This window comes from Mus musculus, chromosome 4 (assembly GCF_000001635.26).
Source record: "Mus musculus strain C57BL/6J chromosome 4, GRCm38.p6 C57BL/6J".
NCBI classification, from domain to species: Eukaryota; Metazoa; Chordata; class Mammalia; order Rodentia; family Muridae; genus Mus; species Mus musculus.
In genome coordinates this window covers 83,870,440-83,897,415 of record NC_000070.6, presented here as the reverse complement: position 1 = coordinate 83,897,415, position 26,976 = coordinate 83,870,440, and the positions used below count along the sequence as shown (strand labels likewise).

At 42.4% G+C, this 26,976-nt stretch overlaps 1 long non-coding RNA gene across 1 annotated transcript; it reads left to right on the top strand.

Annotated features, from left to right (window-relative positions):
• The first annotated feature begins 8,557 nt into the window (after positions 1–8,557).
• On the top strand, positions 8,558–26,976 carry Gm11415. Its single transcript, XR_881388.3, has 5 exons — positions 8,558–8,696; positions 8,811–9,111; positions 12,639–12,783; positions 16,884–17,030; positions 25,988–26,976. It is a non-coding gene; the product is annotated as a predicted gene 11415 (long non-coding RNA).

Below are 26,976 nucleotides of genomic sequence, written 5' to 3'. Positions count from 1 at the left end.
GGTCTGTGCTCAACCAGCGCATTTTTCCATCTTTAGTGAACAAAGTTGTATATAGTGCAGTGAAATATATATATATATATATATATATATATATATATATGTGTGTGTGTGTGTGTGTGTGCGTGCGTGTGTGTGTGTGTAATATATGTGTGTATATATGTATACACATATGTTATATATATGTAATATATATATATATACATATATATATGTGTGTGTATATATATACTTCAGGCCTGGAAGTGGCAGTACAAGCCTGTAATCCCAGCACTTGGGAGACCAAGGTAGGTGGATCTCTGTGACTTTGAGGCCAGCCTGGTTTACAGAGTGAGTTTCAAGACAACTAAACTACACAGAGAAACCATGTCTCAAAACAAACAAGCAAACAAAACCACTACAACCTCTAAAGTATACATGTTCCTCATTGATACCAGTTTTTTCTGTATTATTAATCTGATATTTATGGGGATCTTAGCCAGTGATAACCCAGTGTTCCTAATTCCAGGCCATGTGGGCCTGACTTCCTGTGCTTTGTCCACGTTGTGTCTCTGTGTTTCATTGAGGGGTATATGGCTCTGCTTCTCAGCTTCTCTGTTTCCAGTTTGATTTTAACTGCCCTCATGTCCCACAGCCCCAGAAGTCAGGCCATGACTTACTTCACTTCTGCCTGGAAGTGCTTCCCCACATAACCAGTTAAGAAGCAGATAGTCTTTGACATAATCCCTTGCTCGTGTCTGTTATTAAATCCTCATTCTGGGTGATGAATCTGGAATTTTCCCTTCCTCTATATTACATGTTAAACCTACAAGGACCTGACGTCACCCTGGCCTTGCTATCTTCTTCTCACTATCTGATGCTGCCTGTGGTTTCCAATATTTCGGGGCTGTTTAACACAGATCTATATTGTGTTCTCTTCCCATTGCATCCTGTCAGCTGGAGGAAATGACACGCCTACTCCTCACTTCTTCCTAAGTCAGGGAATGATGCAGTGGATAGCAGCTACATGTCTTTCTTGCATTGTAATTCCTCCTTTTCTCAGGCAGTCAGTTGGCTGTTGTATACTATGGCTTTGTTATCACCCCACCACATGTGGGGTGATACACAAAGCTGTTACTTTTCAGCCTCATAATATACTTTCAAGCTCATGAGTAGTTTGGAGACATCCCCATATTCACATGATAGACCCCATATACCACAGAAACATGCCACCCCATACAAAGTATAAAAATATGGAGGCCCTAGGAGAGCCCCCCCAAAGACACTACAATTCTAGTGGTCTTGGCCTGGTTGCAATTCTTACCAACCATCACATAGATACTGAAACTATCTCCACTATAACAAGGAGACCTATCATCCCATGTGACATGGGGAAAGGCAGCCAGATTGGAATTGCTTCCCTGTAGATGCTCCAGCCTCACACGGGAAGACTTCTTCCCAACTCATCTTTAATTCTAGCCACCTCAGATAAGGCCTCAAAGACTGGCCAAGATAAGGCCTAAAGTCCAGAGTAACAAACCAATGCATTTTTTGAGGGATTACTTAAAGAGGATCAGGTAAAGGGTTACTTACAGTGGCATGGGTGATTCAAAGTCAGCTACAACACTGAACGGTTTCCTCCACCATGGATAATGCTAGCAAACACTATATCCCTGGAGCTCCCTGCAAAATGTGCAGGTAGGTTAACTAGCTTGAGAGTCTTCTCTATCCCCAAGCAATTATTAGTTTGATTAACCCTGGTGAGGGGGCCTTATGAATCTTATAAGTTTCAGGAGCCTCCTGAGACTTGTGAGTTTCATTTGCTGCTAGAGTCTTGATGCAACTACCTCCTATTCAGGAGGGAATATTTCCAAAGAGAGGAAATCACTACAGAATACAAATATTATCTGACCTTTTGAGAACCAACATTTGTAAGTGTAAAGTGGTGCATAGTGCTTTATTTTTACCAGAACATATTAATTATACAAAGTAATATCCATACATACATATAATTTAACCCCTTTATTACCTTTTCTCAATCTCTTTACTCTCCCTTTGCACATTTCTTTTTATATTCATTTAGAGAGGGGGAGGAGGAGGGGAGGGGGAGGGGAGGGGGAGGGAGAGAGGGCCATCTTGTCAGCCTTCTTCCAGGTCCCAAACTCCCATTCATTTACTTTTATGCTTAAAAAAAAAATCTAGATTCTGCTTATGAAATAAAACATGCCATACTTGTCTTCTTGTGAATCCAGCTTATTTCCCTTAATGTGATGATCTCTAATTCCATGAATTTACTTGCAAAAACAAATTTTCTTCTCCTTTCTTTTCTTCTTCTTCTTCTTCTTCTTCTTCTTCTTCTTCTTCTTCTTCTTCTTCTTCTTCTTCCTCCTCCTCCTCCTCCTCCTCCTCCTCCTCCTCCTCCTCCTCCTCCTCCTCCTCCTCCTCCTCCTCTTCCTCCTCCTCCTCTTCTTCTTCTTCTTCTTCTTCTTCTTCTTCTTCTTCTTCTTCTTCTTCTTCTTCTTCTTCTTCTTCTTCTTCTTCTTCTTCTTCTTCTTCTTCAAATTTGAAACAGGGACCATTAAGTTACCCAGGATGGCCTCTACTCTCTCCATAGCACTGGAAAGCTTGAAACTTGTGATCCTCTGCCTCAGCCTCCCAAATGACTGGGACTAGAGGTCAGCACCAACATTAATTCTCCTTTATAGCTGAATAAAGTGTGTGTGTGTGTGTGTGTGTGTGTGTGTGTGTGTGTGCGTGTGTGTGTGTCTATGTGTGTTTGGGGGGGCATTTTCTTTATCCATTCCTCTGCTGATGGGTACCATAACTTAGCTAATACGCATAGTGAAGCTATGACCACGAGAAGCAAGTAACATCTATAATAAGCTGATTTGAATATTTTCAACATAAACCAGGAAGTTATATATCTGGAGCACATGAAAATCTATTTTCAGTTTTGAATGAGCCTGAATATTAAGTTCCATAATGGCAGGAACAATTTATATATGGGCCAACATGTATAAGGGTTCATCTTCCTGCTTCATTCTTACTAACACTTGTTGGCTTTGATTTTCATTTTCTCTGTGACTAATAACACTGACTGTCATTTACTTATTGTATATCTTCTCTAGATAAATGTCTATACAAATCTTTTGCACATTTTATTCAACTGTCTCCCTTCTGTTACTAATTTTTAACACTTGATACATTTTTAGATCTAAGGCCCTTATTGGAAAGTGCAATTTTAAAATATTTTCTTCCATTCTTGATAACATTCTCTAAGTTTATATTTTTGATGACCTCCAACTTATCTGTTTTTGCTCATGCTTTTGCTGTTATATTTGATATTCTCCTGCTAATGGGCAGTACCCAAAGAGTTATTCCTATTGTTTTTTAATATAAATTTTGTAGATTAAGTAGTTACCTTTGGTCTTCTATCTGCTTTGAACTAATTTTGTATAATGTTCAGTATTAGATGCCAAATTTAATTCTTCTACATTTGATTACCCAAATTGCTCCAATATTATTTGTTTTAAAAGACTATTCTGGGTTTGGCAAAATGGCTCAGTCAGTAAAGGTATTTGCTGGAAAAGCTGATGACTTGAGTTTGACTCTTGGACCCCACATGGTGGAAAGACAGAATTGTCTTGTGTAAGTTTTTCTTTCACATGCACACCAGGGAAAATATGCACAGAGAGAGGGGGGAGAGAAAAGGGGAGAGAGAGAAAGAGGGAGAAAGGAGGGAGATAGGGAAGACAGGTGGGTAAACAAAAAAAGGACTATTGTGTGTGTGTAAATGTGTACACACATACACATGCTTGGGATTGAACCTAGGACCTCTTGCAAACCAAGCAAGAGTTCTGCCACTTAGCCACTATTCTCAAATATGATTATTTAATTTTCTATCAACTGGTGTTGCCACCCTTAATAGATTTCTATGTCAAGCTTATAGCACAGAAACCTCCACAGTCTCAACCATGGGGTACACTTTTCTTTAACCACAGGGTACACTTTTCTTTAACAATGGGGTACACTTTTCTTTAGATCCTCTCTACTATAGCCAGAGTTTTCATCTTTCACCAATGCAAAAATTTTCTTCATTCCATCTGGTTTTCAAGAGCCCTGGAAGATGCTCAACTGCTGCTTTGTTCTAAAATGCAGCACTTTCGCTCTAGCCCTTGAGCTTGCTCTTCTGCCATGGCTTCTGACCCCTTCCTTGTCCTGTGGACTGCTGGGCCTCACATATACTCAGAGGCTTCACTTTCATTCTCCTAAACACAGCCAAGACCATGAAGTAATCCCGACACAGATTCCTGGAGGTGCGAGGTAAGCTGAGGAGAATCATGAGGGGCAGCACACAGCTTCGAATAGTTTTGCTCATCTGCAGTCTTCCCACCTCACCTGTCCATAGGGTTTCAACTAGAGAACTCCAACCATAAGCCCTGTCCACTGTCCTAATGCCAATGTTGGAGGGCATCCTCCACATAAGTGTGCCCTAACCTTGTTCAGGCCCCAACTTTCCTTGGGCCAAAGGGACAAGCAAGCCTTTTCTTCCCCCAGGTCACTATGATCACAATCTTGCAAAACTATAAACTGCCCATTGCCTGGTTCTTTCTGTGTTGTTGAGGAGAGCAGTTGATAGTCTTCAACACCTTTTTCCAGAAAACGACCAGTTTTAATGTGGAACTAAAAAGTGTCCTCAAATATAAAGAACAGAGCTGTCTGCCCTACAGTGGAAAGTCCAGTAGCCAGAAAGGAAACTTCTGGTCCCTTGGAAATGGTACATACTCATGTCCTATACTTACTTCCGACATCAAATATTGTGGTGTGGGTTCTGGGAACCCTATTAGTGAGCCTAGTGCACCACAATCACTGTACATTTGCTATGGTTGTTTCTCCGGTTGGTAAACATCTCACTAAAGGAATTTTTTTCTATTAAAAAGAAAAAAAGTTGTGTCTTATTTTCAATTTGAGCTTTCGAGAAATGTATTTGCATCACAGATTCGTTATCTTTATGTTTTGTGTTCGTCTTCCCTACAGTTCTTTCTGGGAAGTAAATGAGAATCACTCAGTAATTCTAATATTGCTCAACCCAAACAGAGACGAGAGCACATTCATCAACAGCCACAGTGTTGTGAGACTGAGAGAACCAAAGGCAACAAACAAGAGTGATGTGAGCATAAACACACAGTCTGTGTTTAAAGCCCAGACCAACTTCTGAGTTACTTAGTTCAATATTAGTTAGAAAGGATATGGAACTAATTTTTAAGAGCACATATTTTATTTGAGCTGCATTAAAGATAAATTTGAGGAACACACAAATCATGAAAGTAGACAGTTAATGGCAGTAATCTCTGGGCTCTGAACAAAATACATCACGGACAAATTGAATGCTGGCAACTCTGTTGAAAAAAAACAAATGATGTTGCTTTTATTCCCAAACAAGAATTGATCTTCCTCATTTCTTCATTGTTAAAATTCAGATGAAAAAAATAACTATTTTGCAGTCTGGGTAATTTACATCTTTACATCCCAAATGCTCACAGAGACCCAACACAGAGACGCTTACACAAGTTGTGCTGAATTAAGTGGAGTGGAAATGGGGATGTTCTTCACTGAGTGAGTTGCAATGTGTAGAGATATGTCCGATTGCTTCCCCACAGTGTTCGCCAAACTCCTCTGCAAGATAAACTTTACCCTCTTCTTGCTGGTTTTATGTGCATGGTTCTCATTACCCAAGCCTTATTGTTATAATTCTACAGTACTCAGCCAAAATTTCATGGACTGAGTATTTTTAATACCCAGGTTGCTGGCATGGTACTTCAACCTACTAAAGTTGTGTGGGAATGTATTCAATGCATCCCTGAAGGCTAAGCAAGGAGGCAGCAAGGACCTGGAGAAGGAACCAGCATCTCTCCCAGGACCTTGGAGGAGATGAAGGGGGCAGCTCCACACTCTTTTACCTTCAGTGTCACGAAAACACCAACACAGCAGCTACAAATTAGGGAGAGATCTGTTTGGCCTTTCCCCTTTTCCTACTCCTTTAGCTTCCTGAATATTGACAATACTCTAAGAGTTACCTCCTGAACCCTACTTACCTCTGAGATAATGAGCAAACCAAACCCAAGACTACATTACTGTGAGATACTCATTCAGGATGCCAAAGCCAAAGATGTATTCACACACACACACACACACACACACACACACACACACACACACACACACCACATCCCTCTGGCTGAAGAAGCAATGAGGATGGGAGAAAGGAGGACTTGTGATATATTGTGGCATGAAGATCATGGCCATGAGGCCTGCCTGAAGATTTTAGAATGAACAAAAGGGGTTTTCAGGGCTGGGTCCCAGAAGCATGCTATTTGGCTGGCCACAGGACAGATGAGACCCATTAGCGTCTCAGTACCTTCTTCATTAGTACTGGGGTTCTGGCTCATTCCAAGACATGGCTTCTCAGCATCTTTTATAGCTAAAGGCCAAAGGAATACACAACAGGTCATATTGTGTCTTTGGGTCTTAGAGAGAAACCCCTTTCTTACATTTTTGAGAAGTAGCCAAGACTGACCTCTAACTTGCAATCCTTCTATTTCTGCTTCTGACGTTCTGTGATTATAATCTCTTCAGTGACTCAGGTAGTCGTTCCAACACTCTGCCCTCTTCCTGACAATATATATGATGGCTGCCATCCTATGCCAGGTGGAGACCTTGAGGATGCTAAGGAGCAGAAAGGTTAGAGACTGGGTTGCTTCTTCAGCCAGAGGGATGTGTGTGTGTGTGTGTGTGTGTGTGTGTGTGTGTGTGTGTGTGTGTGTGTGTGAGTGTGTGAATACATCTTTGGCTTTGGCATCCTGAATGAGTATACCTTTTGGATCTGCTTGGTTTCTGATGAGTTGGATTTGGTTTCTGATGGAAATACCGTTTAGCCTTATGTAAGCTAGTGTAAATTTTTATTTCTTTTAAATGCAGCCACACTAACTCCTAACTGGAGAAGTGAGGCAGAAAGGGATAAGCTGAGAGGGAAGATAGAAGAGAGAACTGAGAAAAGAACACTATGCTTGTGTTTAGGCCACATAAGCCAAGAAGGGAAAAGAGTCCACAAAACCACGAATAGTCTAAATTGCCAAACGTGGAGGCAACATTAGCAAGGGCTCGAGTGTCCTCTGGACTTAGAGTTCTTGACATCACAAGAGAGCTTTATGAGTCGGATTAGGTTTTGAACAGGACAGAATCCGGTTTGAAATAAATTGAGGGAAAGGTGATGAGAAAGTTGAGACCACAAGGTGGACATTTAAGTCTATCTGGTCAGAAAAGGCGGGAGCGAGAATAGGAGCTCAGAGCAGGGGAGACGTGAGCGGAGTCAGGAGAGGACGATTTAAAGACCAGAGGGTTCGAGACCTCCTAAGAAGAGACAGGTGGCAGTGAGATATTAAGGATAAAGGAGGAGTGGGCAGAGACTGGATGCCATGGCGGGTCATCGGGTACCACTCTCCCTTTCCTGTCTCTCCTTTGGCATACCTGCGAGATGGGTCAAACCCAAAATGGGTGCGGCAATTTTCACGTCTTCCTCTGAGCATCCACTGGAGAAAAGCCTCACATCCAGGCTGACAGGCTCTTCTCGAGGTTCCCCCACCCCCACTCACGGACGCTGTTCACATCCTTGTGCCTCCCTCAAATCTCTACCATTCTCTGCTCTGAGATTGCTGGTGGCCTCACCTTGATGAAAAATGGAAAACTAAAGGTGATTTTCTTTCAAAACCATTTTTTTTCCTCATTCAAACCTTTGGTAGTAATGCAGCTTCCCACCAGCCCCTGCTTGTCAGAAATGGCAACCCGAAAGACACATATTTCTTCAAGTTGTAGCCAAACATGGCAAGCAAAAAGGTCTCTGGAGGAAAAGGCTTTGGGTTTGCAGGTTTACACACTTCAGGGTTTCATAGATTTTAGCCAGAGGGCATGTAGAAATGAGTGCGTGCGCATTCACAGCAGTGGGGCGTGGGGGTGGGGCGTGCACCGTGGAGAGGCAAGGCCCACAGTGTGGCTCTCATACCAGGAAGAATCATCCTGCCCTGAAGCCAGTAAGAGCCAGCTAAGACGCACTTCCCTATGGGATGTATGCTTCTGCCACAAATATTAGATTTAGTTCAAAATTAGACAAAACTCCCATAGGATGGATGGATGGACCGGTGGACAGATGATGGATGAATAAGAAATAGAAGGGGGGAAAAGATCTTAGTTGTCAATGTCCTCCTGAGAAAAACACAAAGCCTTTCTCCCAGGTGGACACCCAGGATCCAGGTGACATGACTAATTGTCCACATGTAATGTGGGATCCCACAGCTAGAAGAGCCGGTGTTCAGTTCAGAATGCAACACCAGAGTGAGGTGGGATTGCTGTGGCAGCAAGAGGCTTGGAAGTGGCTGCATGGTGTCCCAATGGGTCAGGGGAACAATAAGCCTCCTCTGTGACTCTGGGTACAGCAATTAGTCTCCACACTCACGGGGGCGGGGCGGGGCGGGGCGGGGCGGAGGGTGGGGGGTGGAGGAAGTGGTGAGGTCTCACCCTCCTCCTCCGAGGGCCTGAGATGCCTGACTCTGTCCCAAGGGCTCCACGTGAGACCCTAGGGTTTTATACAGCAGCATAAGGAGGCAGAGAACTGTAAAGGTGGACACTGAGTTTACAACTCATGCTGAAGCAGCGTCAGAATTGAGGTTTGTTGTGGGCGAAAACAGCGCACTGTTCTGAAAACTTGGCTTTGGAAAACGGGAAGTTCAGGCTGCTACAGAATAGGCCCACTGAGTTTGTGCTGTCCTTTTCTTTCTTAGAAAAGAAGAAGAGCTGTGTGCAGCACCCAGGGGCCCCTGGATCGCTTTCCTACCAGGTTTTTACAGGAGAGAGTCTGGCTCCACTGCCAGGGAAGGACCAACTCTGATTGGCAGAGAAGCATCTTGCAGGCCTTTCCTTTAAGGTCTTTCATCTAATTCCTCCTGATCCTGCATGGCAACTCATCTAACTGGTGATATAACTGGTGAAGTGGGCATCTGAACCACCTTCCTCTCCTTATTCCTCCGGTTCACATTCCCCCATGCTGTCAAGTAGCTCAGAATCCCTTTCGACTACTTTGAGGTAATTCCCAGAGAAGGGTTTTCACCTCTGCAGTGGAAGGCCGTTTGGCAGTTCTTCAACTACAGAGTCTATAAGATGGGCAGGCAGGAGTATGGTGGACAGCTTGAGAGGAGCTACCTTGGGTTAAGAGGAGAAGGAGCACTCTCACCAGCAATGGAGGAGTGTTTCCCTTGCTCCACATCCTCGCCAGCATGTGCTGTAACTTGAGGTTTTGATCTTAGCCATTCTGATTGGTGTAAAGTGGAATCTCAAAGTCATTTTGATTTCCATTTCCCTGATGGCTAAGAAAACTGAACATGTCTTTAAGTGCTTCTCAGCTATTAGAGATTCCTCTGTTGAGAATTCTCTGTTTAGCTCTATACCCCATTTTAAAAATTTGGTTATTTAGTTTGTTGGTGTCTAATTTCTTGAGTTCTTTATATAATTTGGATATTAGTCCTCTGTTGGATGTAGGATTGGTGAAGATCTTTTCCCATTCTATAGGCTGCTGTTTTGTCCTATTGACGGTGTCCTCGGTCTTGCAAAAGCTTTTTAGTTTCATGAGGTCCCATATATCAGTTGTTGATTTTGCTGCCTGAGATATTGGTGTTCTGGTCAGGAAGTTGTCTCCTGTACCAATGTGTTCAAGGCTATTCCCCATTTCTCTCCTATCAGATTTAGTGTTTCCAGTTTTATGTTGATGTCTTTGATCCACTTGGACTTGAGTTTTGTGCAAGATGATAAATATACATGGATTTGGGCAGTGGTGAATAATTTAGCTGCACGATCACAGGCCCAAGAAGCTGGACAATGGTACAGAAGGCTAGAAGGAAGCTATGAGTGGATACGTGAGACATAGGACATGTGAGGTGTACCACCTGACAAAGCCCACTAGAAGCTACCAACCTAAGAGTGGCTGCTAAGTAACCAATTAGGTGAAATAACAAGACTCACGATGCTATCCCTCTCTGCACACTGTGTAGCCATAGAAGTAGATATTGAGGCTGTTTGGACTCAACTGCATGAACTTCCGAGTCAGTATTGATTCTGAAGACCTAACCTATCAGTAACAGAAATTAAGGATGAGGTACAATTGGCCTTTTGGTGAGGAAGTGACTGCACTGGTTCCCTGCTGTACTCAGGAGACTGGGGTCGATCTCAGAGGACAACAGACATGTGGTGAGGGAATGCTTTTGCCTTCCCTGCCCAGTGCCTCACTGAACATCACTCTCAGGAGGCTGATAACACAGATGTGGAAAGCTGCACCATATAGTATCTCACCATGAAGCCACCATGCCAAGGAAGGAAAACTGGGATCCACTAGTTCTATAACATACTGTACCATCCAGAAGCAATCGGCTTACACTGATGGAAAGATCCCTTTGGGAACTAAGCTACGAGGAGGTTTGTGCTCTGCATAGATGTGGTGCTGTGTTCTTCATCACAGAACACTGAACCAGAGGGCTCTACATGTCTGTGTGTGGCAGGAAGAGAAAGTGCATAGCTCTAGGGGTCAAGGGGAAGGCAAGGGAGGCTCCATTACCATCACTCTGACAACCATCTTGGATTGGGTGTCCTGTTCCTGCAATAGGAAATGCATGCTGCCATGTTGGAGATGCTGGGCCCCTGAAGGGAAAACACCTTTGCTGAGCAGCAAATTGATGGCCTTTCTGAACTCTAAATGACGGCTGCGACCAGAGCATGTAGAATTCATGTGTCAGGACACCAGCATGAAGGAGTCAACAGCTTGTCAGAGGAAGTTAACGTAGTTAGCAGAGGGTAGAAGAGGCTCTGTCACACAGTGTGGGAGGATGCAAGAGAGGATCAGTATGGGAAAACCTGGGATTTATCCTCCAGGTTTGTTAACGAATATCAAGGGTCTGAACGGTTGTTTTTATCTGGGAATGTACTCTCGCAGGAACAGAGAGTACATGGTTAATGCTTCCAGGTTGCTGTAACATTTTTTGTGTGTGTGCATGTATGTAGGTGCAGTACACCTTGAGATAGAGGACAATGTGAGATAGTCTTCATCTTCCACCATGTGGATCCTGGGAATCAGGCTTGGCAGCAACCTCTTTGCTCCCTGAGCTATTTTGGGGACCGGGATGAGGATAATCTTAAATGTGGAGTGGCTAGGGAAAAATGAGTACTGTTTCCATATAGTGCTGAGATCCAATGAAGGAGAAGGGTTATAATTCCCCCCCCCAACCCCCTCCTCTTCTAGATTTCTCCTTGGAAAAGAAGAGTCCATTGGGGCTCTGGAAGAACCATTTCTTGGCCCTGTGTGGCTCAGGCAGCAAAGCAGGTGGCTGCTTACCTCCTTTCAAGAAGGTCTTGCTATTCCTCTGCATGGATGCAGTTAATTGACCATCTCTTCCACAGCATTTTTGGTTACAAACATATTGGAGGAGCTGAAGCCATGTTCTTCTGGACTGTCCTAGCCAAGTTAGAGCATGGTGGGGTGCCAAGGTCTGCTATTTCTTCTCCAATGAGGCTCTTGCATGGATCACCACTGCTGTGAGCACCGCTTTGGATGGCAGTGTCTGTACACCTTCCCAGGGAGTCTCTCCATTCAACTCCTCTTGCTCACTAGGTGGAGACCAGGTCCACAGTCTGAAAGCATTTTTGTCCTGTCTTTCAAGAGACACTACTCGGTCACCTTTGTGTTCTGAGCCTGTCTCCGTATCTGTTTCTTGGATGTCTCCAGTCTGACATGGATAGGAAGCAATATGCAAGTGGCAAGATTCTCACCCTTGACCAACACCAGACAAGGCTTTTCTGAGAATTCTTTCTAAATGTATGCTGTGCCTGTCGTGTGTTCCATTTTCATTGCCTCACTTGAACGGTTACTAGAATCTGCCTTAATATTCATTAGTGTTTTAAATAATACAGCTAGAATTCACACAATACACATCTAAAATAAGACATTTTTTTAAAAAACCAAAATGTTGCTCTCAATCCCCAGAGCTAACCATTCAGAGAGCTTCTATATCCTTAGGTTTGATGTGTGTTTCTACAGACAAATAGATGGTCAGGAAACATTGTTTTGCAATTTTCTGAGTGTTTTTAACTTAAAACTAGCACTCAGGAAATCGGAACATCTTTGTGAATCAATACACCTCATTCTTTTTAGCAACTGCCACCATAATTTTGTCAACAGGTTTTATCATAGAAGAGCATGTATATCCAAGATCTGTCTACTAAAACAAAGCACCAGTGACTCTCCAGACCCTGGTGGATTTTCACCTGGAATATTCATCTTGTCACGAGTAGTTCTTTTGTGAGGTGTGGTCGCATTCGTCTGTATTCCCAACTATTTGGAAGAATGAACCAGGATCATTTGAGGCCAGGAACACCATTCCAGGCAGCATAATGACTCTATGCCTCTAAATGTTAATGAAATTACTCATTATATGGTATGTGTGGTACAAATAGTTTTCTTCACTGGTTATCTTTGGACACTGTTTTAGTATGGTTTATTTTCCTCTATGAAGTTTAAAGTTTATCAGCATAAAATACATGTGTCTAACCCGTGTTTTCTGTTACAGGTTTTAGGTTTTGATTCCTTCAAAGGGCCCAGACTGGAGAGATGGCTCAGTAATTAAAAGCACTTGTTAGTCTTCCAGAGGACCTGAGTTCAATTCCCAGCACCTATGTCAGACAGCTCACTGCTTCCTGTAACACTAGCTCCAGGTAATCAGATGTTTTTGTTTGATGTCCTCAGATACCTGCACAAATATGGCTAGCACACATACACACACACACACACACACATACTTTAAAAACAGCTTTTAAAGGCATTTTCTATATCAACATTACAACAAAACAAACTTCTGTATATTCCTAACACACTCGTCATTTTACATATTTAAATCTGGTCTTTTGGGAATTTATTTCAACATAAGCAGTAGTGTTTGATCCTTTCCCAAATAGCTGCCAGTAATCCTAATGTCATGTACTAAGTAATACATCTTCACCTCCCATGTAAAATACACCAAATCCCCAAAGTATCTTTAAATTATCACATTTTTCATCCCTTGGGATCCTTATAGAACCCATGTTAAACAGCCACGTGTGGAAAACAAATTAAATAAACAACAAAATGGAAATAGTCACACAGACATAAGTCAGTAGGAACGCTCTTCAGGGGCCACTTCACAGTGACTGTTTTGTCCAAAGTTTAGCAAAATGGTCCACAGCTCCACTGGTCACCAGAAAACAAAGGAGCTGGCACATTTATGAAGCAATCTGGTTGGTTCCCTCCTCTTGAATAGAATCTTTCCCAGCAGAGCTCTTGGACTTCGAGAGAGCTTGGCAGTTTTAACTAACCTGTATCTGAAGGGAGGCTTTACACTTCAAAGCCTGTTGCTATTCCACCAGCCGCATCAGGAACATAAGTCAAGCGGTCAGTTGCAGTGAGAACTGTGTCTTCTGCAGCCCTCTGCAGCCAGAGAGCCTTTCTGAAGGTGATTGCAGACAGATAGGGCCCTGCATCTTTGAAGTTTACTCAATGCAGAATCAATTCAAGAACTCACAGATACTACTATCAGCTGTGTTTATTCACATCCCGGAGAAGGGTTTAATTAACGTAATACATATTGGTCAATGCCTTGCTTTTAAACCCTACCTTTTGCCCATCAGCAAATCGATATGTATTTTAATCTTCCTGTTTTAGAACTGATTTTGAGACGCACAGCAAAGAAGCAAAGATTTCGCAATCATTAATTGCTATTATCAGCCCCTTTCAATTCTTAAACATCAGCAGGTTCTTAAATTCCCGCTTTCATTCCTTTACAAAGTTATCCCTTCTTGCTCATCACTTGCTCCTGATGTGTCTTTCAACCAAGTACAGAGTTTACAACTAGACAATAATGAGAAGAAAAAGAATGCCCTGAAATTCTGCATCGATTAACCAGTCTATCTGACTTCACCAAGTTTCACACAAAACTCAAGCCATTCAAGCACTTCATGACACTGGAAACTTCTTCCAAGGCAGCAGGCTCCTATATTTTGTCATCCCTCTCATCCAAGTATGGAATTATCTTTGGGTTTTCAAATATGCTACAAACACACTACATTTGTTTCTTTCTAAATTATCAGTATTTTCTATGATATCAAAGGAGGAGTCAAGAGACTCTTCCATTCTTCACTGCCTAGCTCAGGCAAGCCTCGTCATCTCTCCAGGTCTCTGTGATATCTCCATTAGAAAAATAAATTGATGATATACCCTTCCTGGGACTTAGGAGGGAACCTGGATGATGTGTTTTGCACAGAGCCTCGCTGCCAGGACAAAGGATGAGAAGGATGAGCTCAGAGCCCAAAGGAAGGAAGGATTCCCCAGCACCACAACCATGCTGGCAACATTGCATTCTCAAGACTGACTGAAAGAGGGTGACTGGTGGAAGGACTTCATCCAACAGGCAGCTGTATTAACCTGTGAACGCACAGCTGGCAACGCAGGAGGAAAGGAGCACGTGTAACTAGTCATCGTTAAAAAGCGATCTTTTTACTCACTGTGCTGCGTCATTTCAGGCAAAGCCCCATCCATTTGCCGCACAGTGAAGGAGCCCCCACTTCCTGGGAGCTCTCTGTACCCTGGAAGCAGCCTGGCCCTGTGATGTTAATGAAGCTTATTTTAATTCAAATGTATGAGCACATAAGTTCATTTCAGAAAATTAGAAATGTCTGAAATTACGATGGAAACAAAATCCTGATAGTTTTATTAGTCATAATAGTTTTTCATGTCTCACCAAATATGGATAATTACTGTATTACAGTATAACATATATATATATGCATATATGTATATATGTTATATAACATATATATATACACACACACACTATTCTGACTTGGTATATTCAAACAAGTCAAACACTGCTTATAAAGGTGCTTGAAAACAAGCTTGATTCTGAAATAGAGATTCCTCAGTTTAAACATCCATGGTGAATTTGAACTTAGCAAAGTTGTTGTTGTTGTTGTTGTTGTTGTTAAACCAGATGGACCCTTTCTGTGCTGTGGCTGAATTCAGACCTGTGAAAGTCTGAATGGAAAGTTTATAAGTAGAACAGATTTTTTTTTTAGCCTTTTTTATATCTAATCCCAAACAATGAGATTCTTTCTATTTAATTGCAATTCTCAAGACTATGCGCTGTATGGGTGTGACGGTCAGCTTCCTATCTCTATGGTGAAGCACCTTCCATAAGAAAGGAAGAAAGGCTTAGCTTAGCTGCTGCCTTAGAGGTTTCAGTCCACAATCATTTAACCCTTTTGTTGCTAATCTCATGGCAACCAGGAATAAAAGTGGGCAAAGGAAGAGACACAGAGGGAGAGGAGCCATTAACATACACATATGCTTGCACATGCACACACACACACACACACACACACACTTTCTAGAAACACAATACTTGTTTGCATTCCTACCTGGAACCACTAACACTTGCACAGAGCTGTCTTCACCCTAGATCCAATTCAAACAGGCCGGAAGCTATACTTGCATATGCTACTTTTTCCGAGAGCTAGAAGTATGTTCTTTCTCATTAACCATGTCAGTCCTCAGAGATTCAAATTGCCTGTAGTACCACACATTGGGCTGAGGGCCTACGATGTCCGTGACTTTGCCTTCTTCTTGTCTTGTTGCGCACCTCATATATACTATTCCGAAAACAAATGGCCAGTTTTATCTGACATGAAACCATCCTGTAGTCTAGTCAAATGCCCACAACTGCAAGCCCCTGGCTTCCACTCTGCGTTGTATTAAAACATTTATTTATGCTGCTATGGTGGTTCAGGGTGAGAGACTGGTTTCTGAATTGAATTCTTGGTTTCCTTGCTTCAAATTCCCTCCTTTTCATTCAGTTGAAGGCTAAAGACACAATAGTAATTCCTTTTCAAAAGTCAGACATACAGGTGCATATGAGTGCACACATGTACACATGCTATAGCCCTCCTCCCTGACAGACACAAATGTCCTTGCTTCTCTATCTCAGACAATATGGTTATTAAAGGTGGTTCTCTCTTGAGAGGCTCTGCAAGTGCCTGACAAATACAGAAGTGGATGCTCACAGCCATCCATTGGACAGAGCACGGGGTCCCCAATGGAGCAGCTAGAAAAAGTACCCAAGGAGCTGAGGGGGTTTGCAGCCCCATAAAACAATAATATGAACTAATCAGTAACTCCAGAGCTCCCTGGGACTAAACCACCAACCAAAGAAAACGTGTGGTGGGACTCATGACTCTAGCCACATATGTAGCAGAGGATGGCCTAGTCGGTCATCAATGGGAGGGGAGGTCCTTGGTCCTGTGAAGGTTCTATGCCTCAGTATAGGGGAATGCCAGGGCCAGGAAGGGGTGGGTTGGTGAGCAGGGGGAGGGGGAAGGGATAGGGGGTTTTAGGAGGGGAAACTAGGAAAGAGGATAACATTTGAAATGTAAATAAAGAAAATATCTAGTAGAAAAAGATAATGAAAAAAAAAGGTAGTTCTCATTGCAAGCAATCACATCTCGTCAACAGCACAGACTGTTACACTCCTTATCCAGCTCTCTGGGAGCACTCCAAGAGTCCTCAGACAATATTAGAAACAGAGTTTTATCCACAACAACCACCTGTGGGTTTTGAAAGCATGGTTGTAGATACCCTAAGAAGATACTCGGCACCTTTCTATACATTACGGTGTTTTGAAGAAGAAAGCTCTGAGGGAAAAAAGAGAAAAAAAGGGGACTTTAGTTTTCTAGAACCTCCTGTCTCTTATCTTGTATAAATATGATATTACTTTTTTTTCATTTTCTAGACTTTACTGAATGTTCACAGATCTGGAGATATGCAGTCTTCCCTGTATTACAGGATCTGTGTGAAGAGTGGGGATGGAATCTCTGCGCTCCTTCACTGTGGTTGATTTTAACAGGGGAACCAGAGGCAGGAACCAAAAACCAGTAAGGTATGGCCTTAAAACGTACATTTTTAATTACAAAGAAGGAGGGAGAATGTAAAGAGCCTAGACTGGGATCTATCCAAGTGGGCGGGGTCACCAGCCTCAGGCATGGGAGCCACGACTCTTTCAAGAAGCAGGAATAAGTGTGCAGTGACCGGTAGGCGAGCTGAGAGTGCAGAGCTGATGAGTCCTGAGTGAGGCCTGTGGAGATGTCCCATTTCCGTGCTACCCTTTCCACCTCTTGGCATCCACCTCAGTCTCTTGGCTTGTGTCTGATGAGCAGGAAATGTCTGGCAGGGTCCTCACTCCCCAGACCAGTGGTTTCAACTTGTGGGTTGAGAATGTTTTGGGGGACTGGACAACCTGTTCATAGGGGTCACCTCAGACCATTGGAAATATCAGAAATTTACATTGTGACTCATAACAGTAGAAAATTACAGTTATGAAGTAGCAACGAAAATAATTTTATGTTTGGGGGTCATCACAGCATGAGGAACTTTATTAAGGGGTCACAGCATTAGGAAGGGTGAGAACCACGGCTCTAAGTACAAGCAATTATAGAAAAGTAGACCACATGACTCCAGAGTCTTTAAGCTGAGTTCTTTTAGGTTCTAAAGCTAAAAGGCCACCAGTGGTCACACCCTGGACCGGGTGGAACTAGGGTTAAGAGAGGCAGGCAGCAGAGACTGGATGCAGCAAGGAGCTCCAGAGACAGCAGCAGGCCATACTGCAAGAATCATGCCCTTTGCTTCCACCCAGACCCAGGCTGTGCTCTGTAATCCAGGATTTCATTAATTATCCCCCTTTCTGTCCAGCAATTTCTGTATGGGATTACCACCTCCTAACCACACCACCCCTTGCTGGGACAGTGACTACTGTGTGCTGTTCAGCTGTGCGTTTAACACTCTCACAGGAGGCTTGAGCACTCCACAAAGAAGGTGTCATTATCCCCCCCTTCCCCTGAGAGGAATGGGGGTTCATAAGGCTAAATAACTCGCTCAAGGTCACACAGCTGCTAAGCAAATTTACTTCTAAATTCTCCTACCTCTAACCCGGGCCATAAACACTAAGCGCAAACTCGCTTACTGACTGATGATAAGCCCACAGAAGCTCATGAGGGCTATGTTGTTCCATGTTGAAGTATGGCCATAACACGTAGGTGTTACTCACACACGGGTTTCAGTGTGCCCGGGGAGAGAAAGCCTGTCCGGGGAGCAAGAGTCATCTTACAAGTCCATATTCTCCCGCTCCACGGATAAACTACACCTACAATATGAACTTCATCAGAAGTTCTTAGAGACTCTAACAGAAGTATAAGCCCTTTCCATTATTAAAAGAATCGAAGGCCTGCTATTGTTCATATGAAGAGGCAAACTCCTCCCTTTCAAATTATTCTGCTTTATAGTACAATTCCTTCTGGCTCGAAGGAGAACTTCAGACACTTTTTCAAATAACCCCAACCATTTAATCTGTACGTTTAGGAAGTCATGCTGAGAGTATATGGAAAAGAGACAGACGGGGCTAGAGAAGGTGGGGGTGGGGTGGAAGAGGAAGGGAGAGAAAATGGTAAAGCAGCTCTGAAGCAGGGAGCCTCTCCCAGGTTTTCCGGCCTACTTTAAAATGAGCTGGGCTTTTCTCTTCCCAGAGAATGGCTACCATTGTTTAGGTGGTTTCCAGCTTTTAAACTCCTCTCCTTATTTACTCCAGAAAGATCACCCCAGCCATTTGTCATCCCCACTCACGGGAAGATGACACTGTCAGTCAGTTTGGGCTTAGTGACAAAATGCTGTACAGTGGGCGGCTTACGCGTCCCGTGTTTGTTTCTAATAGTTCAGAACAGAGAAGCAGGAGGATGGTTCCTAAGGAGAGCTCTGTCCCTGACTTGCAAACAGACCCTCCCCTACCCCACCCACACACTCCATGGCAGAGAAAGGGAGTCTGCTCTTCTGGAATCAATGTTACTAAAACAAACACTGGGAGGAGGCACTCAAGAGAACAGTGCACTGTGCCTCGCAGCTGTAGAGGTGCCATTCCAGGTTCGGCTGGCATATTGCTTTCTTTTCTATTGCTGTGATAAGACACCGATGTCAGGGCAACTCATAAAGAACGTTTAATGGGCCTTATGGTCCCAGAGGATCAGAGTATAGGATGGTGGAGTGAAGAAGGCATTGATGACAGGTGGCTGGAACATGATCCACAAGCAGGACGCAGAGAGAACACTGGTAATGGCAGGAGTCTTTTGGAACCTCAAAGCCATCCCCCAGTAACACCTCCTCTTCCAAGGCCATGCCTCCTAGTCCTTCCCAAGCAGTTCTACCAGCTGGAGACCAAGTATTCAGATACCTGAGCCTATGGGGCCATTCTCCATCAAATCCATCAGATGTTCTGAGCTTGTAGCAAGGAGCCCATCATGAGAAGCACACACCGGGAGACAGAACTGTCAACTTATGGCTGCAAAGTGGGACAAAAAGAGAAGAGAGGGACTGGGGGTGTCACAATCCCTTTCAAGACATCCTGGGATGACCAACCTAAAGGCCTCACCCTAAAACCTATCTCATAAAGACACCACCACTTTCCAAAGCAGCAAGCTGGGGACATGGACCTTAAATACACAGAATTTAAGGATATTTAAACAGCCCCAAACAATAGTAGAATAGTCTCTTTCTCTTTGCCCTTCTTCATATAAAGTTGCTAAACGTACCAGGAAGGCCTCACCCTTATAACTTCCTATGACCCTAACTCCCTCCCACACAGAGTTTCCTATTTCAACCTGTGAGGTTTTCCCTTTGAGAAGTTCACAGGTGTATATGATGCGTCTTGCTTGTATCTACTTTCTGCATCCTCTTCAGCTCTTCACTGATCTCCCTCCACACTTCCTAGCTTTATTTTCATTTTTTTACATGACTCCATGATTCCAGTGCTTCTCTGCCCATGTACACGCGTTTAGGGCCATCTGCTGAGGAAAACGTCACTCTTGCTCCCTTAGCAAGTGCTAATAGCGTCTCACTTCAAGGAAAGGCCTCATGAGCACCTGCCCCATCTGTGTGCTGGAGTGTTGACTGACTTGATCTCATGCAGAGCTGAACAGGCAACTCCAGCTGCTGTGAGCTCAATGCTCCTGTCGTTTCTAAAAGTCACCATTGCACAGCAGTCTTCCCAGGATCCTGGCTCTTACAATCTTCTGCCTCCTTGATGTTCCCTGAATGAGGGAGGAAGGGGTGTGACAACAGATGTCCCGTGTAAGGTTAAACACGGTCCCTTATTCTCTGCGCTTTGATCAGAGTCTCTTGTATTAATCGGCATCCACTTCAAAAGGAAGCATCTCTGATGAGGGGTTAAGGGATGCATTAATATGTAGGTGTAAAGATGAGTATTTAGAAGGCAGTTTAATACTTTGTCCATTTAGCAAAGTAATAGTAGTAGATTCTTCTCTTTGTCTTATGATTTCCCCAGATAAGGCTTCTTGGCCAAGTTTACCCACCTGTAAAGTAGGCTCTAGAGCCTCTCAGAACGTTCCTGGTTACACCCATAACACCTGTGTCACTATGATATGTCTTGCCACGCTGGGCTACTGCAGTTCACAGGTTCACCACTAGGCGACGTGCTGATGACCTTGTTTCCACAGCAGCTAGCACAGCGGCACCTTCTGGCATCCCAGAAGCTACCTAGAGAGGGGGGAGCTTCCAGGTCAGTACCAGCTTGATTTCTCCACATCCGATGATCAAAACGTACATAATCCACATGATTACTATTGTTCTGCTCACTGGGCAGAACTTCAGCTTTGGTGGGCAGAGTTAAGTCCAAAACAGATGCTCTGAAATAGTTACGTTTTGGAAATCAGTATAACAATGTGAATATCATTCAAGAATACCACCCATGGCAGAGCCCGTGAAAACAGAATGGTAAACTTTGGCAAGTGCCAGAGGAAGTTGGGGACGGAGTCCTTGGAGATGGTATCAGACCATGAGAGACAGGATGTCTTCACTGAGAGGGGAGCAGATGGGAGAGTGTGGGTGTGACGGGGCAGAGAGATGACCCATGCTGCCCACTGCCTCAGGATCAGAATCTGGGTGCCCGAGGCAGGCTGCCGACCTGCTCTCTGAACACTTCTTCAGTAGATTGCAGGGGATGTGCAAAGGCCGATAAGTTCACTTGTGTACAGCTGAAGAGTTGGCACTGGAACCTTTGAACCTGGAAATAGCATGTAATGCCAGCTCATTTACTTTGGGGGGCTGGTTATTGTTATTTTTGAAAAAATCATTTAATAAACCTTTCAGTTCTATAATCTTGAGCAAACCCAAGATGATAGCAAGTGTTTTGTATAATACCTGATATTCTCTTTTGTCGTTATTTTTATGATTTTGCAGATGTCTACAATAGAATGCAGCTAAAAGATAGAGTAGGAAGAAAGGTGGGTTTTTTTTTCTCATATGGTCCATTTAGGACTTAGGATATAAATATGTCATCTGGAGTCTGCATAAGGGATTCATGCTACAGTGCATACCCACGTGGACAGAGAAGTTAGCCCATGAAGCATGGCAGAGGAGCAGAGGCCCACTTTGTGAAAGGGCTTAGCTTAAGGACATTTAAAATTATATACATTAGATAGCATACATACATATATATACTATTATACATTATATTATTTTAATATACTCATGCGCCATTAATATATTAGATAATATGTTATACATAATTTTATATATTTCAGATATAAGACATATTTTCTATGTTAAATTTCTCTCATTTATTCTCAGACCTTCATTGGGTTTTGCTAAACACCATTTCCTTCTTTAAATAGAGACTGAATTAAACATGTTATAGAACTATGTAATAGCAGCTATATATTATAAATTGCTACATATATAAATATTAATTACAAAGATTTAACAAATCCCAAGTTTATATAACATCAATCTGTCCCAATTTTTCCTAAAGAAACGAGGTAAAATTCCCCAACCTAACCTATAAGTTTTTAACATTCTCTAATACTAAGTACATTACAGAAAATAAAACTCAGACCAGTACTCCTTCTTGGTGAAAATGTAAAATAGTCAACAAATCTTAGCAAATGGAACCCAGCAACATTTAAAGAATAACAATATATTATACCATGACTTAGGGGGATTTGTCCCAGGAACACAAGGTTGGTTTGATAATTGAAAATAAGCCAGTGTAACACATATTTGTAGAGTACAGGATGAAAATTACAGAATCTATCAAAAGATACAGAAAAAGCATTTGGAAAAAATGAACACCTTTGCATATTAAAAAACATTCAAAAACTATGAACAGAGTACCAGCAACTTCATAATGGGAATCTCTTAAACCCACTGTTGGCATAATACTCAGTACATGATACATAATACCAATTGTATAAGGCTTTAAGCCTCCAACTAACCAACTAAGCCCAGGAGTGGGACAGGCATGTCACACCTCCCCACTTATGCTATTCTGGATGTCAGAGTCAGAGAGGTTTGGCAAGAAAACAACATGTATTTGGGCTCATAGAGTAAATCGGACAGTACCTATCACCCAGATGATATTGCTGGAACACAGAAAAATCCAAGAGAGCTCACACCTAAAAGTCCTGCTAGAATTTTTTCAAATGTTCAGCAAGGTTGAAAGCAATAGCACAAACCCTAGAAAGCGTACAGTACTAGCTACAAACAACTCCAAAATTTACAAAGTTGAATTCACTTACAGTAGCTTGAAAAGAATTCTTAGACTACGTTTTACAAGTGAGAATAAGACTTGAACATGAAAACAAAAGAATCACTAAGAAATGAAATAAGCTCTAAAGAAGACAAAGATATCCATGCTCTGGCTCAAAAGACAAAACTATGGTTAAGATAACAATTCTCTCCAAATCAGCCTATGACTCGATACAATCCATATAAGTCCCTCAGCGGCATTTCCCAAGACATTAATGAGTTTAGTCTAAAATTTATACAGACATTCAGAGACTCAACAATAGCCAAAACAACCTTTAGAACAAAACCAGAAAATTTGTGAACTCTCAATATGCATTCTAAAACATACTTCATGCCTGCAGTCATCAAGTGTGTACTGGCTCACAGGAGACATACAGAGCAATAAAATGCAATTGACAGTTAAGAAATAAGGACCCAGGCTTAGGTCAGTTTAGTTTTTCAAGTGTACCAAGGCAACTTAATGAGGAAAAATGGCCTGCTAACTGGTATTAATCATGGCAGGTAGATATTATTTAAAGAAGGAAATCATACCTCTTCATACAATATAGAAAAACTAATCCAAATGAATTATGACCAAGATGTAAGAGTTAAACCCACCAACCATTCAAAGATATAAGAGAATGAACACTTATGATCTGAGGGAGGTTAAGAAATGTTTTCTCAGTTCTCACCCCCAAAACATAAATGACATAAGAAAAATATCCATAAGTTAAGATTAAACTTCAGCAAAATTTTCAATCTTAATGCTTCAAAAGATATAATTAACGCAGAACAAGTGAAATGTATACTTACAATATATACAGGACAAGAGTCTGTGCCTAGAATAGTTAAAAAAAAACTCCAACAGCTAAAAAGTAAAATGCCAAATTGTTTCCAAACAGGTAAAGCACTTGAATAGATAGACATATATCTCCATAAAGAAAATATAGAAAGCCCCAGTGATTGCATATCTGTATTCAACAGCCTTGGTGTAGTGGTAGTGGGCACCTGGAGGCTAGCCTGGGCTACAGAATGAGACTATCTCAAAGAGTTAAATAAGATGTTTAATTAATGTCTGCCAACATTATTAATACAACTCAAATCAAAACCTTGAGCTGCCCATTCATACCTACTGGTATAGCTACGATCCAGCAGACAAGCACAGCCACTATCAACAGCTTGAAGAAACCAGAAAGTCCAGACATCCTGGGTCAAAATGTAAAACTTAGGACAACCACCTTAAAATTCCTCAAAACCTTTGAAATAGTATACGATCCTGCAAATTCCATCAGATTCATACCCTAGAAAAATGAAACATGCTCCTATTTTCCATATTATATCCATATTATATTTTCCATAATACCCCTTCAGAATGAAAGAAACCAATATCAGCCAACTGATGTATGGGTAAACAAAATGTAGAGTATTCATACAGTAGAATATGATCTCCACTTAGAAGGATTAAAATGTCAATAGGTGCTACAATGAGAGTAAACATTTTATAAAGTTTATAATAAGATAAACATTGAAAAATGAATAAAAGTCTGGGAGCTATGGTGCATGCCTTTAATCCCAGTAATTGAGAGGCAGTAATTGAGAGGCAGTAATTGAAGCCAGCATGGTCTACATAGTGAGTTCCAGGCCAGCCAGGGATACACAGAGAGACCCCCTGCCTCAAAAATCCAAAAGAGAAAAGGAAAAGTTATAGAAGCTAAGTACAATAGGCAGAAGTTGTAGACACATATGAAATAAGCCAATCCATAGAATCAGGAACTAAATATTTGGTCATCAGGGGATATGGTTACATAAAATGGAAAGTGATTGCCATGGTATGAAGTTTCTTTTAGGAACAATGCAAATGTTCTGTAGCTGGGGGTTTTGCTGATACATTTTCATAAATATTTTATAAATATTCTAAAAATTATGAGTTCTATACTTTAAGACAAAATTTTATGTCAATTATATCTTAATAAAGCTGTAACTTTTAGTAGGAAGGGCAGTTTGAGACAGGTTTTCTCTGTGTGGCCTTGGTTGTCCTGGAACTCACTCTGTAGACCAGACCTGTCCTTGACCTCACAGAAACCCACCTGCCTCTGCCTCCCTGCCAGGGCTTGGACTAAAGGTGTGTGCCACCAATGCCTGCCTATAAAGCGGTAATTTTAAAAGGATGTGTGTATGCGAGAGGGGTGCTCATGCTTTAATATGGTTGTCTAAACTGCTGTTTGAACTGTCACAAAGTGGATGGGCCCAATCAGTGGGTGCCGGTCAGCTGCAAGATCCCTCAAGCTAAAGTGGCACATGATTTCTGCACGGACTAACTTGACTTACAGGAACGGCTTTACTGGATGTCCTTGGGTGTGTCTTCAGGAAGAACATGGATTCTGAGATACTGCCTCCCCACCGATTAAAGAAAGAAGCTCCAGAGACAACTAGATAAGTAACTCTGGAGCTGATCATGGTGTCTGTATCCCGGGATCGCTCTGGGCTGAGTAGTGCTTGGGGCACACCAGTGGCTGTGCTCTGATGAGCTCCGTGCCCTCCTGCTTCTGCACCCTGCATTGGCAGGAAGCATCTGAACTGTGGCTGTGATTGTGAACACCGTCTGCTTCCACACCCTGGGAATCCTGTGTTCCGGGCCCATGCAGAATGCACGGGCGCACATTCACCGTCTCACTTCTGTAACTGTGGAACACGTACAATCAGTTGCATGGCTGGCTATATAACCAAGGCTACTGGAATGAACTGTTGCCTTTAATGCAAGGCTCCTTAAATGTTTTACAATAACTGCCCATGTTCCAAAGGCTTCCAAACACAATCTTACTATGGAAGCCTCACTTTTAGAATAGAAGTACACGTAAAGAAAACTTTTTCTGAGATCTCTCAAACACTGGACCACCGAACAGACAGCATACACCAGCTGATATGAGGCCCCCAACACACATACAGTAGAGGACTTCCAGGTCTGTGTTCATTCAGAGATGATGCACCTAACCCTCAAGAGACTGGAGGCCAAAGGGAGTTTAGACATTAGGTGGAGTAGGGGGTGGAGGCATCCATGTGGAGATGGGGTGGGGTGGGGATGAGGTGTGGGACGTGGAGCAGTCAGAGGGTGGATGGGGAGGGGTGGGGAATGGAATATGGAGTTAAAAATGAGTTAAAAATTAAATTAAATTTAAAAAAAGGAAAAACAAGCTTTTTCTGAGTGAAGAGAGAGAGAGAGAGAGTTGTTCTAATAGAAATTCTAATTTTTTTTCATGTTTCCTTTTCTAGGCATCCAATAAAATTTCACTCATTCTGGATCACACTTAAGATTTTTCTCCTACATTGATACCACAAACCATAAAATCTTGCTGTTGCTGAAGATCTGTGGATATAGGACAGCTCTCCCGTCATGGGGAGTCCTACCCCAGTCTCAAGGATGCCCCTCCATTTTACCTAGTTTCTTCAGCAGCTTGCAGGCTGACTCACTAGGAGGGCTCAGTCAACAACTGCATTCTCCGGTATTAAGTATGGTGAAAGATGATGAAGCTAGACTCAGTTAAACCGCAGAAAGACTGTCTTCAGATAAGAAGAAGCCGTGATGCTCAAAGCTGCTGTGGGCCTCTGCTGTATGACCAACATTAAGGCCAGTGCTTTGAACACATGTGCCTAAGGATCTAACATATCTACATACAAGATGATTGAAAGCGAGGCACGGTGTTTCATCTCCTTAGACTGTGTCCAGAGATTTTTGCAACTCACAGCATGCAGTATCAATTAGGTATTAGTACTGTAAGGATTCAGAACAAATCTCCCCATTGCAATGTCAATGGAAATGTAACTTGTATATAAGATAAACATAACAACACCTTTGGAATGAAATTTGTTTAAAACATCTATAGAAGATCATGCATGCAGGGGGTGGTTTAAAAATACATAAGCAGGCAATGATGTGAATTCACAGAATGTCTGGTACTTAGGTTTGCCAATCAACACGCTGCTTGGCAGAAGGGAGTCTTACAATGAAATAGCTACTGTTTAAGAGAAAATATGGTGTTCTCTGACCCACACGTCAATGTCTACACTTGTGTCCCAGCGCTGGGGATGTTCCCTATGGAACCAGAAACCTGTGTTGTCCTTTATTTCTTTCTCTGCTAGTCTGAATTTGGAATATTTAACACTTTACATGTAAAACTTCAATATTTTAGATTTCGCAATTTGGAGCACAGTTGTTTTAGTTAAAATTGCTTTTCTTTCTCTACTTAAACTAAAGAGAAAAT